General features: G+C 41.5%; 1 long non-coding RNA gene across 1 annotated transcript in view; it reads left to right on the top strand.

Annotated features, from left to right (window-relative positions):
* LOC138352237 (uncharacterized) overlaps nt 1-18173 on the top strand; it is a 79282-nt gene extending 61109 nt beyond the window's left edge. Inside the window, exons 3-4 of the long non-coding RNA XR_011222720.1 lie at nt 15342-15461; nt 16211-18173. This is a non-coding gene — a long non-coding RNA (uncharacterized lncRNA). The remainder of the gene's footprint in view (nt 1-15341; nt 15462-16210) is intronic.
* The last annotated feature ends 252 nt before the right edge of the window (nt 18174-18425 follow it).

Here is an 18425-nt window from a genome sequence, read left to right as displayed (position 1 = left end):
TATATATTTATATAGTTTATATAATTTTTAACCTGTTCCTTTTTGGGGCAATGGCTGAAGACTCTAATAAGGAGACATCTACCATCTTGTGTATAAGCTGACTTAATTCCATGATGTCTTCTCAGTCTCCTCTTTTTCCCCCTATCACTGCCCTCCTCCACCTCCTTCTTCATCCCTGTGTCTCCATCTCCTCTCTCATCTCTGTTCCTATACCTCCTCCTTCATCACTGTCTCTCTCTTCATTCTGATTCTACACGCCCTGCCTCGCCCTCACATTAATTGTATTTGTGAGGGGGATGGAAAGGGGGGGGGGAGGGGGAGGGCTTTTAGGGAGAAGAGGGGGGGGGAGGGAAAAGGGGGGTGGGGGAAGTTAAGGAAGGGGAAGATGATAGGAGGGAAAAGGGACCCCTTATGAGGAATTGGAGACCTGATTCGCCACATAATGTTACTCTTAGCTTTCTCGCACGACGCCTTTTCGTGAACACTTTCATCTCTCTTTCTCTCTTTCTCTCTCTCTCTCTCCCTCTCCACTTGACCGCTATTTATTCACAATCCTCTGTGTGTGTGTCCTTCGCCTCTTTCCTTCTCTCTTAAATATCTATTCCACCTTTATTCCTTCCTCCTCTTTCCCTGATCCCACTCTTTATCTTCTCTTATTATGCCTTTTTCTCTCGTCCTGTCCCATTTCCCCTCCATAATTTTAACCCATTTCTTCCCATCCATTTCTGTTCCTCCATCAGACTCAGACGGTGTCACAAGAGGTTAACGCTGCATAGTTTGCACAGGCCTGTTCCAGATGTCTGTTCCAGTGGCCTGTTCCAGAGGCCTGTTCCAGAGGTCTGTTCCAGTGGCCTGTTCCAGAGGCCTGTTCCAGAGGCCTGTTCCAGAGGCCTGTTCCAGAGGCCTGTTCCAGAGGCCTGTTCCAGAGGCCTGTTCCAGATGTCTGTTCCAGTGGCCTGTTCCAGAGGCCTGTTCCAGAGGCCTGTTCCAGAGACCTGTTCCAGAGGCCTGTTCCAGATGCCTGTTCCAGAGGCCTGTTCCAGAAGCCATTCCGTCAAAAATGCAACTCTTGCCTAACCAGAAACGTACAAATCCAGTCAACCTTTTCTATGACCTGTCGAGGCCAATATATATATATATATAGCAACGGTCAACATATATTACAACTGCTTCTAAACGAAAAATACCCAATACGTCGCAGAATCGACGCATCCAACGGATGCGTCGATTCCATTTTAAAGTGCAACGTATTGCAAGGTTTGCAACAGGCGTCGACCTTTAAGTGCTCCGTTGCAAAAAAGAGATCCTTTTGATCATTTGCAATGCTGATGCTCATTGCAGATTGCTTTATTTGCAAAGGTTTTCTTTTTTTCATCCGTTATAGGGAGAGTTTTCTATGGCATTGTTGGGAGAGGGAGGGAAGGGAACCATCAGGGGGAAAAAGTTAAGCCATTTCGACTATCTAGCACTGGGAAGGTGTTCAGGATAAGGATTTGGGATGGGGGTGAAGGGGAAGGGATGATGCCCAACTACTTGTGGACGGTCGGGGGATTGGAACGCCGACCAGCATGAAGCGAGACCGTCGCTCTTCGACACTGCACTGAACTATTGATGATCGAAAGGCGGGGCTTAAGAGCAGATGCCCTACCCTCAAGTACCACTGAGTACAACTAGGGGGAGTGTGTAGTGAGGATGTAGGCCCCCCCCCCACCACCACTTGTTCTGGACGGTAGAGCGACGGTCTCGCTTCATGCAGGTCGGCGTTCAATCCCCGACCGTCCAACGGGAATAGGCACCATTCTTTTTCCTCCCGCCCCATCTCAAATCCTTATCCTAACCCCTTCCCAGTGCTATATAGTCGTAATGACTTGGTGCTGTCCCTTCATGATTTCCTTCCCTTCCCCCTCCCCCTCCCCCCTCCCTCACCACCCCCCCCTCCCTCTTCAAATAACTATAAACATTTACAAACTGTAACAATTATTTACCGTATCTCACGAGACCAACCAACCCCCCCCCCCCCAAAGTTTATCTAAACAAGAAATGACTATTAGCATATTATGAGAATACCCAAAAATTTCCAATACTTTCAGCCCACCATCTCCTAGAGATATTATAGCGCCTTCAGAACCCTGTGTATTTCCCTGTCATACACAGCCCTCAAACAGCGGCATTTACAATTAAACTTTCACCAGAGAGGAAAAGGGCTGATGGGGAAAGTAAAAAAAAAAGAGAAGAAAACATTAATTATAACAATGGGGCCATGGGGGGAGGGGGGGGAGGGAAAGGAATGGGGGGTGGGTGGGTAAGGAGACTTGGGAAGGAAGGAAGAAGCCGGCCCACATTCCAATATCAAAGGAGGGACCCGAATATTGATGCCTGGCCGGTCTGAAAGGCAACTCCAATTTCTCCGGAATGAAAAAGTTTTGAGGGACGTCGTGGCTAATGACATCGTGCGTGTGTATTTAGTAGGAAGATACCATCCTGCGGGGAGGGAGAGGGAGGAGGATGAAGGGTGATCAATAACAAGACTTTGAGGATCCAGGATAGGCTTCCTTGCACAAGATTTGGTCTGGAGGGGATTGGTTTCGAAATATTGTTGATTATCTATATTTTTCCGTTTTTATCGCAGAATATTATGACGTTTTTAGTGAAGATTTATTATTAGATGTAAATTTGGAAGCGCTAACCAGCTTGGCGGAGATCATATGCGCAGACGAGAGGAAAAAAAAACAAAAAACCCGCGCATCCTATGTGTGGCCCCATCTCTTGACAAGATGAATTCCAATATTGTTGTGAACATGAGTTGGCATCATCACCGCTCTAGGCCAATCAGTTGACAGGATCGAGATGGAATGTTATGAGGCAAATCTTTTTTTTTCCCCTCTAATATGATAAGGTTAGGAATTTCTTATTGCATTTTTATGCAATATTGGATCCAAATATTTTTGCTTTGCATATTTTGCGAAAGTGACACAGGTGTGGGTATCATTGTCAAGCTTTAATCAGCACCAAAACTGCAATAAGCGAGGAAAGCTTTAGAGCTGAGCAGGTTTGGAACTTACGAAAAAAAAAAAATTCATCGCGTTCGTAATTATTAAAAAAAAAAACTAATTTCCTCGAGTCAGATTTTGGATTACGGTATCGTCTGCAGTTTTTTGGTGTTGTCGAATATATTGGGTTCACCTGTTATACATATATGACTCCTGTTACATATATGACTCCTGTTACATATATGACTCCTGTTACATATATGACTCCTGTTACATATATGACTCCTGTTACATATATGACTCCTGTTACATATATGACTCCTGTTACATATATGACTCCTGTTACATATATGACTCCTGTTACATATATGACTCCTGTTACATATATGACTCCAGTTACATATATGACTCCTGTTACATATATGACTCCTGTTACATATATGACTCCTGTTACATATATGACTCCTGTTACATATATGACTCCTGTTACATATATGACTCCTGTTACATATATGACTCCTGTTACATATATGACTCCTGTTACATATATGACTCCTGTTACATATATGACTCCTGTGACATATATGACTCCAGTTACATATATGACTCCTGTTACATATATGACTCCTGTTACATATATGACTCCAGTTACATATATGACTCCTGAATATATATGACTCCTGTTACATATATGACTCCTGTTACATATATGACTCCTGTTACATATATGACTCCTGTTACATATATGACTCCTGTTACATATATGACTCCAGTTACATATATGACTCCTGTTACATATATGACTCCTGTTACATATATGACTCCTGTTACATATATGACTCCTGTTACATATATGACTCCTGTTACATATATGACTCCTGTTACATATATATATATATCACTCCTGTTAACACCGACGTACGATCATAGAGGGAGATAGAGAATAGCGACGTACGCCCACCTCTCCCGAACACATTCCGTGTTACTTAACAGCACGGTATATGTGGCTATATAACACGGTATATGTGGCTATATAACACGGTATATGTGGTTATATAACACGGTATATATGTTCTACAACAACCCATCTCTCAACCACCAATCACGTACCTTTGATAGCGTGAACTGATCAGAAAATAACACGTGTTATGAAAGCTAACGAACGCACATGACAAAAAGGTTATCATCAGGTAAAGTGGAGAGATAATTAATACAATTAATTGTACTTGTCTCTACCTGTTCTCCTGTCGACACAGTGTCACCCCCGGTGTCACCTCCTCGTGTCACCCCTGGTGAGAAAGGAACGATCGGCCAAGTTATTCAAGAAATGACTCGAAAACCATAAGGAGGGTTCATTAATGTTGTCGACTTCGTTATTGTGACGGCATGGAAGTTCGACAATCACTCGATCAATTCGACACCAAAAGGCTCAAGCACCCCCGCCCCCCCTCTGTTCGGGGCTCTTAAGTCACTAACGAGACTGACACATCGATCTTTGGAGAGCAAGTCGTGGTACTTAGACCGTCAAGTACCCAAAGGAGGTTTGAATCATTGCATGAAACCAGGTCATTCGCGGGTCGTATTACCTCAGATCCTCTACTGAGAGGTTCACTCAAACTTTCTCGATCTTTGACATTCCTTATAATGACTGGACTATGTTATTTCACACACGATCAAACCGTCCCTATTAAGAGAATATTTTTATTTATTTATTTTTGTAAGCAATTTCAAAGCAAGATCCTGTAAATCTGGGTTGCTTCGCTCATCTTAGCACAGGAACTCTTTTTAGCGGAAATTTAAGACTTGCTCGATAGAAGCAAAACATGCCACTAAGAGTAATTACTTAAAGGAACTTTTTCCCAGGACTACAAGAATATTTCTCGACGTAATTAAAGAGAGCACATTTCAAAGGACCACACGGACTTCCACGCAACTAAAGGAGATAACTCTTGGACCTCGAAGGATCTCAATAACCGTAACCAAAGGAAGAAACGAAGATCCTCTCAAACGAAGATTCTGACAACCCAGCAACCAAGAGGCAGGAAAAACTCGTCCACTGATTCAACCAAATGGAGGGAACTAGACGCGATTGCTGGTGCAAGCAAGGCACCTGCAACCAGCAACCAGCATCACAGCACCTGGAGGTTACCTGTGGTGGTAGTGGTGTTGAGTGTGTGTGGGTTGTAGTGTTGTTGCTACCAGGAGTGGTGGTGGTGGTGGTGCTTGTCGGGGTGTGATGGTGCTGAGTGTTACTTGCGATGGTGATGGTGGTGGTGGTAGTGCTGCCGTTGTCAATTGTGGTGGTGCTGAGAATGTTGGTGATAGTGGTGCTGCTACTATCAGTTGTGGTGGCGCGGCTGCTGCTACCAGTAGTGGTGGTGGTGTCAGTACTGGTGGTGGTGCTGTAAGTGGTGCTACCAGTGGTGGTTGTGTTCACTAGAACGATACCTTAGTGGGTCCTCACCATGAAAAATGCCCAGGATGAGGCGTCGTCCGCATAGTTCAACTTTATGCGACCAGCTGGCTGTCAGCTCCCTATCCGGCGGTGTGAGTCCTGCTGAGAGAGAGAGAGAGAGAGAGAGAGAGAGAGAGAGAGAGAGAGAGAGAGAGAGAGAGAGAGAGAGAGAGAGAGAGAGAGAGAGAGAGAGAGAGAGAGAGAGAGAGAGAGAGAGAGAGAGAGAGAGAGAGAGAGAGAGAGAGAGAGAGAGAGAGAGAGAGAGAGAGAGAGAGAGAGAGAGAGAGAGAGAGAGAGAGAGAGAGAGAGAGAGAGAGAGAGAGAGAGAGAGAGAGAGAGAGAGAGAGAGAGAGAGAGAGAGAGAGAGAGAGAGAGAGAGAGAGAGAGAGAGAGAGAGAGAGAGAGAGAGAGAGAGAGAGAGAGAGAGAGAGAGAGAGAGAGAGAGAGAGAGAGAGAGAGAGAGAGAGAGAGAGAGAGAGAGAGAGAGAGAGAGAGAGAGAAGAGAGAGAGAGAGAGAGAGAGGAGAGAGAGAGAGAGAGAGAGAGAGAGGAGAGAGAGAGAGAGAGAGAGAGAGAGAGAGAGAGAGAGAGAGAGAGAGAGAGAGAGAGAGAGAGAGAGAGAGAGAGAGAGAGAGAGAGTTACATTCCCAGAGGAAAAACAAGGTTCCCATCTGGTCAGAGGGAAACAAAGTGTCCCAACATATAACAGAGTCCCTAAGCAATGGAAAACAAAGAGTCACAGTGAGAAAAAGAGCCCCGTACAGTAAAAAGATGTAAAAGGTGAATGTTTCCCCGATTCACATAGACCCAATGGATGACTGCGATAAACCAAAAGACTTGAACAAACTGCTAAAATGGTCTAGACTTGGCTGCTACAATATTTCCAACGACTGAAAAGTAAGGAACACGTGTGCTGGAGACGGAAGGTCGTGCTCATGGTTAATGGTAATGATACCATACGATTTAGGCAGTGAAAACAAGTATTTTCAGCCAGATATGAACCCCTCGATTAGACTGTGTTTGCGAGGATAAATAACTAAGGAACTACCCTCGGATAGACGACAACGAAGTCGTTCAGGGCCTCGTATACTACATATATCAGACGCCTCCTGGAATAAGCGACATTTGACACCAGTGTCTAATGCTATCTTGTTCAATATATAACACAGAAAACTGGAGAAAGCACAGAGTACTACCACGAGGCAAGTATCAGGACTGAGAGGCAATAGTCGTGAAGCCAGGCTAAAGAGGAATATCTCTCCTAATTGAAAGAGGAAAATATACACAGGAGACATGATTGCGACATACAGATCTTTAGAGTTAAACATCAGGGATGCACAAGGGTAATGAGACACACACTCGAACTATCTGAATAAACCAAATGGAATACAAGAGATAATTACATTCAAGTGTCAGAGCAGAAAAGAAATTGGATACACTACCTGTACTTGCTTATATTTACACCTTTGTGTTAATCATTTCTTACACCTGTGTGTGTGTGAAGGAGATGATGTTTTCGCATTGATGATAGTCACAAAAAATATTGACCTATGCAACAGGCTAATATTCTCATTCCTGATGAGAACTGCAAGTAATCATATTTGTTCATCCATGAGACACCTTTGACTGAGGTTGACTCAGTCAAAGGTGCTAAAAACTCAGTCAAAACTTCTGCTACTAATTAGGTCAGTAGGCAATGATGAGCTATTGATGTTATGGGACGCATAATAGCGTCTGGGATGATAGAGAGAGAATGATGATGATGTATGTTATCTCCGTTCATGGAGTGGTGGGTAAATACTATTGTCTTGTTGTAGTATTTGTCGCTATTGCTGGGTCTGTTCGGTAAATTTTGTTTGAGGGCGTAATATTTTTTCGATTTGAATTTTTTGTTTCGTTTTTGGTAGTTAAATGTTACGGTGGTTGTGTGTGTGTGTGTGTGTGTGTGTGTGTGTGTGTGTGTGTGTGTGTGTGTGTGTGTGTGTGTGTGTGTGTGTGTGTGTGTGTGTGTGTGTGTGTGTGTGTGTGTGTGTGTGTATGTGTGTGTGTGTGTGCGCGCGCGTGCATGCGTGCGAGACGTGTGTGTGTGTGTACTGGCGTGAAAAACAAGTCCAACCTTGCCAACACAGCAAGTCTCCGCCTGAAGTGTTCCAACACTTCGAAGTGTCCGAAGTGTTCCAAGTGTTCCAAGCCTCTATCCGGAATACTGTCTTCCGAGGAGAAAAAAAAAACTTTCCTCTCATATGACATCTCATTTTCTGAAGAAAGAAGTTGAATGTCAATCAGATGAAGTCTTAAGTGTTCCCCCCCCCTCCCCCATCTGGTGTTAATTAAACTTTACTTCCATAACCAAGTTCTGACAAACTCACTATCACGTGTAGAACAAGAGGAGCGTCAACATCCCGACGAAGAACTCTCCCGACACTTAATGAAACACTTTGAAAGAGAAGAATGTTGTCTATGCTATTATAGGCCAACTTGGGAAGTGTCAGTCACTTAACAATCTCATTATACACGCCAGACAACATCTCTTTCAAGACGCCTGACAATGCTACAAAAGAAAGAAAAGGTTCTGTCAAGGATCATATTATTTCTACAGACAATTAATAAATCATCATTTGGAATATCCAAATGATGTGATATAATATTCAAAATAAATAAAATAATCGCCAAATAAAATAAAATTCAAAATAATAATTCAATATAATTCAATAATTATAATATAATTCAATATAATTCAATATAGTTCAATATAATTTAATATAATTCAGTATAATATTCAAAATAAATAAAATTATCGACATATTCGACGATATTAAGAGAATATACATAGTTGAAGTACTATACATATCAAAGAATCAACCCGCTGTCAACAGAAACATGTATATGTATGTCCTATAATCCATAAGACCACATCACAGCTAGCAGTATGAGAATGAATGAAAATGAGTTATGAATTCTCACTATTAATAAGAATTCGTGGAAAAATAACGTCACCTCTGCTATTCTGTACTTTCTCTCTGCCTCTGAAGATGATGAAGGGTAGCTTCAGCGAAACACCTCAGACCCAATAACATTGCAAAATGATCTTTGAGTTCATTTTCAAACTCTCTCTATTCAAATGAAGAAAAAATATATATATGTTTGCTTTGGTATCATTCTAGCTCTCTTTCACATTTGTAGGCCTAACTACTTGGGCTGGATGGTAGAGCGATGCTTCATGCAGGTCGGCGTTCAATCCTCGACCGTCCGAGTGCTTGGGTACCATTCCTTTCCCCCGTCCAATCCCATCTCTTTATCCAGATCCCTATTAAGTGCTATATAGTCGTAATGGCTTGGCTGTTTTCCGTCATAATTCTCTTCATTCCAGTTGGCTAAGCGCGGCCGGAACATGCACCAGGATTGGATGAAAAACTGTGCCTAACTTGCACCACGAGATTTGGATTGGCTAGTCATGGAGCTAAGTTAATAAGCTCCAGGAGTAACCAGTCCTTACAGGCACTCGAAAGTGAAGGGGTTATGGTACCTTGTTATGGTACTGTGTTATGGTACCTTGTTATGTTATATACCTTGTTATACCTGTGTTATACCTTGTTGTGTATACCAGGGGGGCGGACCTGGTAGTACAGGTTCGAACCCTGATCAGGTCAGAAAGTTCTTAAATAATATGTTTATATAAACATTTATATTTACCATTGATTTGTGGCTGCAGGATCGAGGTATTATAGCTCTTGGACCCCGCCTTTCTAACTGCATGTTCGCCTAATGCACAGACACGACCCATTGTCATCTATCCCTACCCAACACATATATATTTCCCTCTAACATATAAACAGTGGTAATTAATTTATATTAAACGAGGGAAAAAAGTATAATAAAGTTGCTAAATTCAGGTTTTGGTAATCATTTCAACGCCAGAAAACTCAGGGGACTCTCCTGGGATCATGGGAACATTACCCAAGGGACAAAAACTAACAAAGAACCGAGAGATTTGCGTATCATCTTCCTAGCGGATGATTACTGGGTTATAATGACATATTCGGATACCCAAAAAAATATACATATATTCATTGTAATCTCGGCATGTTGATCCGGCAATTAGGATTAGGGCAATTTTCATGGATGTTTATACATCGTAGCTTAATTGTGAAGGTGAGTTATCGCTTGTTACTGATTGTGTAAGGTGGTGGTGGTGGTGTGCTGTGTGGTGTGGAAGATTTTTTTTGAGATATATACATTCTTTTGAGATATATACATTCTTTTGAGATATATACATTCTTTTGAGATATATACATTCTTTTGAGATATATACATTCTTTTGAGATATATACATTCTTTTGAGATATATACATTCTTTTGAGATATATACATTCTTTTGAGATATATACATTCTTTTGAGATATATACATTCTTTTGAGATATATACATTCTTTTGAGATATATACATTCTTTTGAGATATATACATTCTTTTGAGATATATACATTCTTTTGAGATATATACATTCTTTTGGGATATATACATTCTTTTGAGATATATACATATAATTTGAGTTGTTACATTCTTGTGCATGTGTACAATTGTTGTACATATGTACATTCATTCTTTACATTCTTGCACATATGTACATATGTTCAATTCTTGCAAGATATGTGCTATGTGCATACGGGGCTGGAAGCAGGTGTCGAGGAATGCAGCACGATTCATTTCTATGTGTAAAAGTATGCGTACACACATGTGTAAAAGTGTGTATGTGTGTAAATGTACTCACCTAGATGTGCTTGAAGGGTCGAGTTAGGCTCCTGGCCCCCATCCTCCGAACGTTCTTAGATTAATGCAATGACTCATTTCTCATGCTTTAATCCTATTTATTTAAAAGAAAAAATGAATAGAATTTGCTTCAACGATTTCTTCGTCTAATTTGTTCCATTTTGGTTTGGAACAACATATTTCAGCCACGTTATTTTGACTCCTCGTGTGCACTTGTTTCACTTATTGACTGCTCTGGCACTGAAAAAGTTCCTTCTGACGTCTCTGTGACTCATTTGCGTCTCGAGTTTCCATCTATGATTCCCTCGTAATGCTGTTCCTTGCTGTGAACAATGCTGCTTTGTGTATTTACCTAGTTGTGCTTGCGGGGGTTGAGCTTTAGTTTTTAGGCCCCGCCTCTCAACTGACATTCAATCAACTGTTACTAATTACTAACTAATTTTTTCCCCCCACACACACATACACACACCAAGGAAGCAGCCCATAACAGCTGTCTAACTCCCAGGTATCTGTTTACTGCTAGGTCACAGGAGCATCAGGGTGAAGGCAACTTTGGCCATATGTTTTCCCGCCGGCTGCCGTGATCGGAAACGGGTCCCTAGGTTCACTAGTCTGAAATGTGGGGTTTAATTTTCTATAGTGTGTGTGTGTTTCTTACCAGCATATTTTGTTCTATTGGAGAAAGGGAGGACTAAAGGGTGAGAGATCTTGGGGGAGAAGGAGAGAATGTGTAGGTTGGAAGGAGGGAGATTGTGAGATAGAGAGAGAAGGAGAATGGAATATATTATATAGTCACAAACTATATAATATATACTGCAGAAGACAGGTAAAATGTACCTCCCAGACTAATGTAATACAAGAAACTCATATAATATACCCATAGACTAACATAATACATCACAAGAACAAATTAACAAGGGCCGTGACGAAAGTTCGAACCTACATCCGAGAGGATCCCAGACCTTGGTTCCCATGACGTAGGTTCGAATCCTCATCACGGCCCTTGTGGATTTGTTCATTTGATGCATCACGCTATTGTGATTTCTGTGTGTAATAATACAGCACAATTGTATACAATATATCCACCAGGCTAGCATAATATATTTTATCACAAAAAACAGTATACTCCAGATAATATATATATATATATATATATATATATATATATATATATATATATATATATATATATATATATATATATATATATATATATATATATATATATATATATATATGTACACTGAGGGATTTACTTTGATGTAAACCAGTGTAAACTCATACTTCTCGGTCTCTGTGCAATGAGAGGTAATTTAACCCTTGAGAGCATACTTGCTGGTGGGTCAATAAGCTGTTGAGGTGGTCTTAGTAACCCTCCAGAAGTTGGAAGATCTTAGGCACTATATAGAAATTATAATTTTACACTAAGAACATATTTCAAAGACTAATATATTATTCCTAAGAGTAACATATTATTCCCAAGATAAATATAAGATACCCAAGAGTAATATAACATTCCTAAGAGCAATATAATATATCCAAGAGTTATATAATATATCCAAGAGTCATATAATATGCTCTGGATTCCGCCAGTAACCCTGAAGATTAAAATATTTACTTAAAAAAAAAAAAAAACTTCGATATTAAAATGTGACATTTCCTTTTAACATAAGTTTACAGTCGAACCAACACAATATATACATCCGACTGGTGTATACTTTCGCTTGTCTGTGTATATACACAGAGTTTTTATATCATTCTCGTTTGTGTATATACATCGACAAGTATATCTTGCTCCTCGACGTATATACACTGTGTATAAACATACACTGTTTATCCTAGCGCGTGTTTAGACCTCAAATATACTTTCGAGTTGGTCTGTAAGCAAGAATAACGGTCATAATAATTCATCATAGGTCTGTATATAGGCCTGAAGCCTAAAACATCAATGGAATAATTTTTTCTAACTCATCCCCCATCCCCCCCCCCCATCTCTCTTTCTTTCTCTCACTCCCTCATTTCTCTAGTTCCTTCAAATTCCACATTTCCTCATAATGTGTCTTACAGTTTCGTCACCCCGTCAGTTCCCATCTTCCTCGCCCCATCAATCGCAATCCCATCACTCAACCCTCTACTCCTTCAAGCCTCATCCTTCTCCCCCATCAATGACCATTTCCTCAACCCCTATCCCTTCATCCCTCAATCCCTATCCCTTCGTCCCTCAATTCCTATCCAGTCACCCCCCTCAATCACCATCACTCCCCCTCTCAAATCCTTAATCACAATCCCCCCAACTCCCATTATCTCAACCCTTCACATTTCACCCTTTGATTTCTATTTCCTTACTTACCGTCCATCACTCCCCCTTTCCTTTATCCCCCCTCTCCCTTTTCCTTCCCTCACTTCCATTCCCCTCACTAGCTCTTCCCCTCACTCCTGTATCTGCGTTTGTGAATGTTAAATAACTTTTTTTGATTGATTTGATTTTGATTTTGATTTTTGATTTTGATTTTGTAAGTTGATATCTAATTAAAACAAAAAATAGCAAATCAATACACATATACAAAAAAGCAAAACAAAGACACGTATCTGGAGAGAAAGAGGGATTCTCACACCTCACGGCTGTTCTGGGGGGGGGGGGGTTGCTGGAGGATGATGTCCTCATTACGAAGGCCTTAGGTACAGAGGCTTAGGGAATCCAAGCCTTTATAACAAAAGGGGGATCCGTAATTCCCTTATGTTTTTCTATTTTTAATTGGCGGCTGGTTTCAGGTTTCTGTAAAATGATTCAACACTTTCTTCATTATTTTATCTTGTTTCTCACTTTTTTTTTTCTTTGTTTACGTAAATTGTAGTTTCGATTTACTAAAATATTTATATTATTTTTATGAATCATTATATTAATTTTTTTTTATCGTTGTGATTATTGAAATAGTTGTTTACAACCTTAGGAAACAGGTGCTTACTTCTGCATGCTTATAATATATAAGTATGTAACTATAAATATATATTTGAGGGTGAGTAGCAACCCCCCAATATCAGCATTAACTGGCCCGTGATTCACATCCTCCGAATTCTAGTTGCTGTTTCAGTCCACACAAACTATGCTAGTATGTGTGTGGATTGTATAGCAGGTACGGCCAGCATGGCTTGCTTTGCCAAAAGCACAGGAGGATGGGAGTCAAGACTCAATAAATTTATTGGCATCAAAAAGAGGTGCTTTACTACAGCTGGTTGCCCAGCAGAGATAGAGCACCGGTTGCCCAGCAGAGAGAGAGCACCGGTTGTCCAGCAGAGAGAGAGCGCCCTGTAACCAAATGCCTCGTAGCTCTGATGACCCAGATGGCCACTGAGATGGGATGACAGGAAACTCCTAGAAGAACGGTTAGGCAGTTAGTGTGTCAATATGGCCGTATCAACCTTGGCTATCATTTACATTGATTTCAGTGTACATTTTTCAGTGGCACCACTATGGGTGCCACTCACAAGGAATCAACCAAGTCTCGCAAGTACAGAGATCTAGATCACCATTACAATTTTGTCTCCATTGCCTCGGAGAGGCTTGATGTCTTGGGTAAAAAGTCCCACTAGCTTTTTGATAGATCTGGGTTCTAAGCTAATCGAAACAAAAGAGACGCAAGAGTCATCAGCTTGATTGCCACGCTGGGGCGTTGGAAAATACAGAGGGGAAATGCACACTACCTTCAGGGTTGCCTGGCGGCCATCTGAGGAGCTGAAGGAACTCAACACCCTGTGATAATATATATGACTTGGCCTTCCATTTTGTATCCTCATGACTAGCACCATTTTAGTCCCTTTTTTCGATTCAAAAACCCCCATGAACTCCTCCCCTCGCCACTCCCAGGCCTTCCCTCTCCTGATAATCCATAGGCCTATTTTCAGTCTCCGCCCCTCAAGTGCGTAGGCCTATTGCCCTCCCTTTACGCAAACATTCCCCCTCATCTTCCCTCCCCCTCGCCAATTCAGGCTTTTAGCGACCCCTCAGCGTCCCCTCACTGCCCCCTCAGACTTATTCTTCTGCCTGCTATCACTGCACACTATCCCCTTCACTGCTCTTTGGCTAGGTATCACTAACCAATCATCACTACTCCTAGCCTCTCATCACTATCCCCCTAACACCCTCTCAAACCTGCTCTAGCTATCTCAAACTTCCCCTCAACACCATTCGATTTGCCTCAATACACCACGATTTACCTTACTATCTACAACTTCATCTCATTTTTTTTTCTGGCACTCCAACTTACCCCTCATTATCTGAGGGCTCCTTCCCCCCCCCCCCTTCCTCACACCCCCCATTGTCACTCGTTAACTTGCAACGTCATTGTTCACATCCTCTAACAGCCCTCCCACCCCCCCACCACCCCCACCACCACACTATATCCAGCCTTATTGGATATAGTGGGTGATAAGATAATGGAGATAAGACAATGGTACTAATGGATAAACAAAACCACTAGTTAGAATTGTCAAAATACTTCAATCACCTTATTTTGTATCGGATGGGGGGGGGGCTGAGTGCTCAATAATTCACTGTGCTATATGTGAATTCATACATATATAGAACAGATCTCTATAACCCGCTCTGTGTAAAAACAAACAGACCATTTGATTTATTTTTATTGTCTAACCCGTAACTCATCCTGTGAGCCGTAGCGCAAAAAAATTAAATAATAAAAAAATATATACATAACAAAAATAAAGAATCAATTACAAAAGACACAAAAGGTCTTTATCAGACCTCAACGGAGAATATTACATTAATATTTACATCTATCCTGCACGCCTTATAATTACAATGTCAGCTAATAACAGATCATTTCAGTATCTTTGTATTTACAGTTAATCATTATACATATATGGTAAGTCTTTTTTGTCTAATACATAACTGTTTTAGGTATAGTAGTATAACAGGTCTTTGAAAAGCTACTGTTTTTAATTATTATTATTCACACTACATTTCTTGTTCCTATACGTCTCATATGTCGTATATCTACTAGAAGCAAAGCATGGATGATTGTATATATATATCCTGGTTAACATTGTATATCACTACAATCACCTGTAGTTGAGTGCTCAGTAACTCACTACACTACATGATATTTAACAGATTTCTAACCTTGTCCACGAAGGACAGAACAAATTGAGAGACAAAACTCTCTGCTGGACAACCGGTGCTCTCTCTCTGCTGGACAACCGGTGCTCTCTCTCTGCTGGACAACCGACTGGGGTAAGGCACCTCCTATTGATGCCATGCTGATTAGTATTGTATAAATAAATATATGGCCATGTATACACACAAAAAGCACAATAACGTGAATTATCAGCTGAACAAATCCACAAGGGCCGGATGTTCAAATCAAATGAATAACTCGTGGTACAGTTATTTAAGGCGCATCTGTGAACATCCCGTGCGTAGATTCGAACCCTCATCACGGCCCCCCCCCCTACGGATTTGTTCATATAGCCACGTCTGTGGAAGAATATTTTATATATATTAAAGAAATAAAAAAGTTCATCATCCCCTCACAATCCCAGCATTCCCTCACAATCCCAGCATTCCCTCACAATCACTAACCCTCCCCCCCTCACAACTATAACCCCACTCACAACCTCCACCTTACGCTTCCCATTCTGATTACACCCCTCTAGCTACCCCTCGCCTCCCCTTGGAGCCTCCCCTCATTACTCCCCCAGCTTCCCCTCACTTCACTCCCCCTTCCTCCCTACCTCCCCCTACCCTAACCAGTTTAGACGCCTCACCCCGCCAGGCTTCCAGCTCTCCCCCCTCAGCTTTGCAACCCTCACTCTTGGCTTCTCCCCCCCCCTCCCCCTCACAATCTCTTATCTCATAATTTACCCCAATCACGTTTTCTTTTACCATCCCCCAGTGCTCCCCTTAGCCTCCTGCTCCCCCCCCCCCCTAGACTCCCATACAATCAAGAGGCTTTTTTACGATCTTAATTCTCTCTCCAACAGCTTTGACGTTCCTGCTACGTTCCTAATGAGGTGCCACCGACCGGTCTGTAGTCTCCAAGTACATCCATCAGCCTTCTTTTACATCTATTAGACTCTCCTTCAAATCCACCAGCCGCCCGACTCATCCACCAGCCTTCCTTAACATCCATCAGCCATCCTTGACATCTTGTAATCCTCATCTACCCGAGGATTCCATCTACTTATCTACACCATGTATATAATGCACAACTACTGTGCTCATTAAGTCACGACTGGCACACGAACTTGTGTATTTTAATTATAATTAGTTATTATTATTATTTGTATTACTATTCTTTCAGATTCTCCCTCACTGATACGTCAAGCAGCCCCATAATGAATAAACAAGGGTTAAATTGTGTTTTAACCTCGTAAATGATCATTAGTTAATTTCTGGGGTTGAGTACTCATTAACCAACTGTGGTATGTGTGAGAGAACAGATCTGTAAACAGATCGCCGGTGTAGGGTAGATGTGAAAGTGTAAGGGTGATGATTAGCACTGTATAAGAACACCCTAATCACCTGGTGGTTGATTGTTTAGTAACTGCACTCTATCTCAGGAGACAATAATCTGGCCTGTGTAAGACGGACGAGATTGTATTTTTTGGTAATTAGATTCTGTTCATACAATCTTAATTATCTAATCTAAATGAACAATCTGAGTGAATTAAAAACAAAAGACTTTGCCTAAAACTTACCTTAAGGCTTATATAGCCCTTTATTTCAGTAATACAGTTTCCCCTTTACTATTCCAAGCCCTTTCCTCACTACCTCAGGGTTCCATCACTACCCCCTTGCCTTCCTTTGTTTCCCCCACATGTCTTACCTTTCTACTATTGGCTGCACTCGTAATCCCTTACCTTCCCTTGCCAACTCTGGCATCCCCTCCCTACCCAATGCCTACCCTTGCACGACCCCTTGCCTTCCCTTGCACGACCCCCTTGCCTTCCCTCCCTACCCCATGCCTTCCCTCACACGACCTCTTGCCTCTCAGCCTCCTCGAACGATTCCATTTTCCCCTTAGTTGAGGAAATTTCTTTTCTCCATTTTATTTTCCCCCTCTCATTGATTACCAAATTAGATGCAATTTTCCATCACCTCTTCCACCCCTAGTCAGTTTTTTATTTCGTTCTATCTCCCTCCCATCTCTCTCTTCCCTCCTCTCTCTCACTCTCTCTCTCTTTCCTACTGTCTCTCTTCACTCTTGTGTTTTTGTCTGTTCTGTTGCACTCTCCCAAGTCATATTTCAACTGTCTCCCTTCCTGTATTTTTCCTTCTGTCTCCTTCTGTTTATCTGTTCTAGCTACACCTCTCGATCTACCGAGGTCAGTGGAAAGGAGAAAGAACTGAGTACAGAAGAGGACATTACACTAGCATAAGAGAGAATACATGACAAGTGTACAATTCAAGAAATGAATTCGAGATTAGACAAGCCAGAAAATGATAGATCAAGTCAAAATGAGATGCAAAGAGGCTGAAGAGAGATACACACACCAACAATAAGGATAAATAGTTTGGGAGGAAATAATCTATTTCTTAGCAAAAGATAATGATAAGAAGCTCAAAAAAACAGGGGTAGAAAAAAAAAAATACAGAGGGCAGAAAAGGATTGAAATATATATGCCACAGACCTATGAACGATTACATGAACATTAAGAACATCAGAACAAAAGCTGAAAATGCTAAAGAAAATGTGATGAAGCAACTAAAATAAGCTGAAAATGATAAAGAAAATGTAAAGAAGCAAATAAAATAAGTTGGAAATGACAAAGAAAATGTGATGAAGCAACTAAAATAAGCTAAATACAATGGAAAATGCCAGTGAAAATGACACACAAACACGCATGAACACACACACACACACACACACACACACACACACACACACACACACACACACACACACACACACACACACACACACACACACACACATACACACACTGCTCCCTCCACTTCCCCTACACAGACTAGATTCATTATCTCGAAGCTTCCCCTTTTCCTCTCCCCTCTCCCCCATCTTTCCTTCTTTCCCCTCAGCCTCCTCCTAGTCACCTCAGCTACTCTTATATTCCCTCACAACCTCCAGCTTTCCATTACTAATCTTCAGTTTCCCCTCGGATCTGTGAGTCTCCCTCACTGACGAGCCAGACGTGTTCCGTGAAGAGGAAAGTTTCAGGGGGGAGGGGATGGAAT

This window comes from Procambarus clarkii, chromosome 52 (assembly GCF_040958095.1).
Source record: "Procambarus clarkii isolate CNS0578487 chromosome 52, FALCON_Pclarkii_2.0, whole genome shotgun sequence".
NCBI classification, from domain to species: domain Eukaryota; kingdom Metazoa; phylum Arthropoda; class Malacostraca; order Decapoda; family Cambaridae; genus Procambarus; species Procambarus clarkii.
The sequence above is the reverse complement of the archived record's forward strand: the minus strand, read 5'-3'. Positions and strand labels throughout refer to the sequence as shown.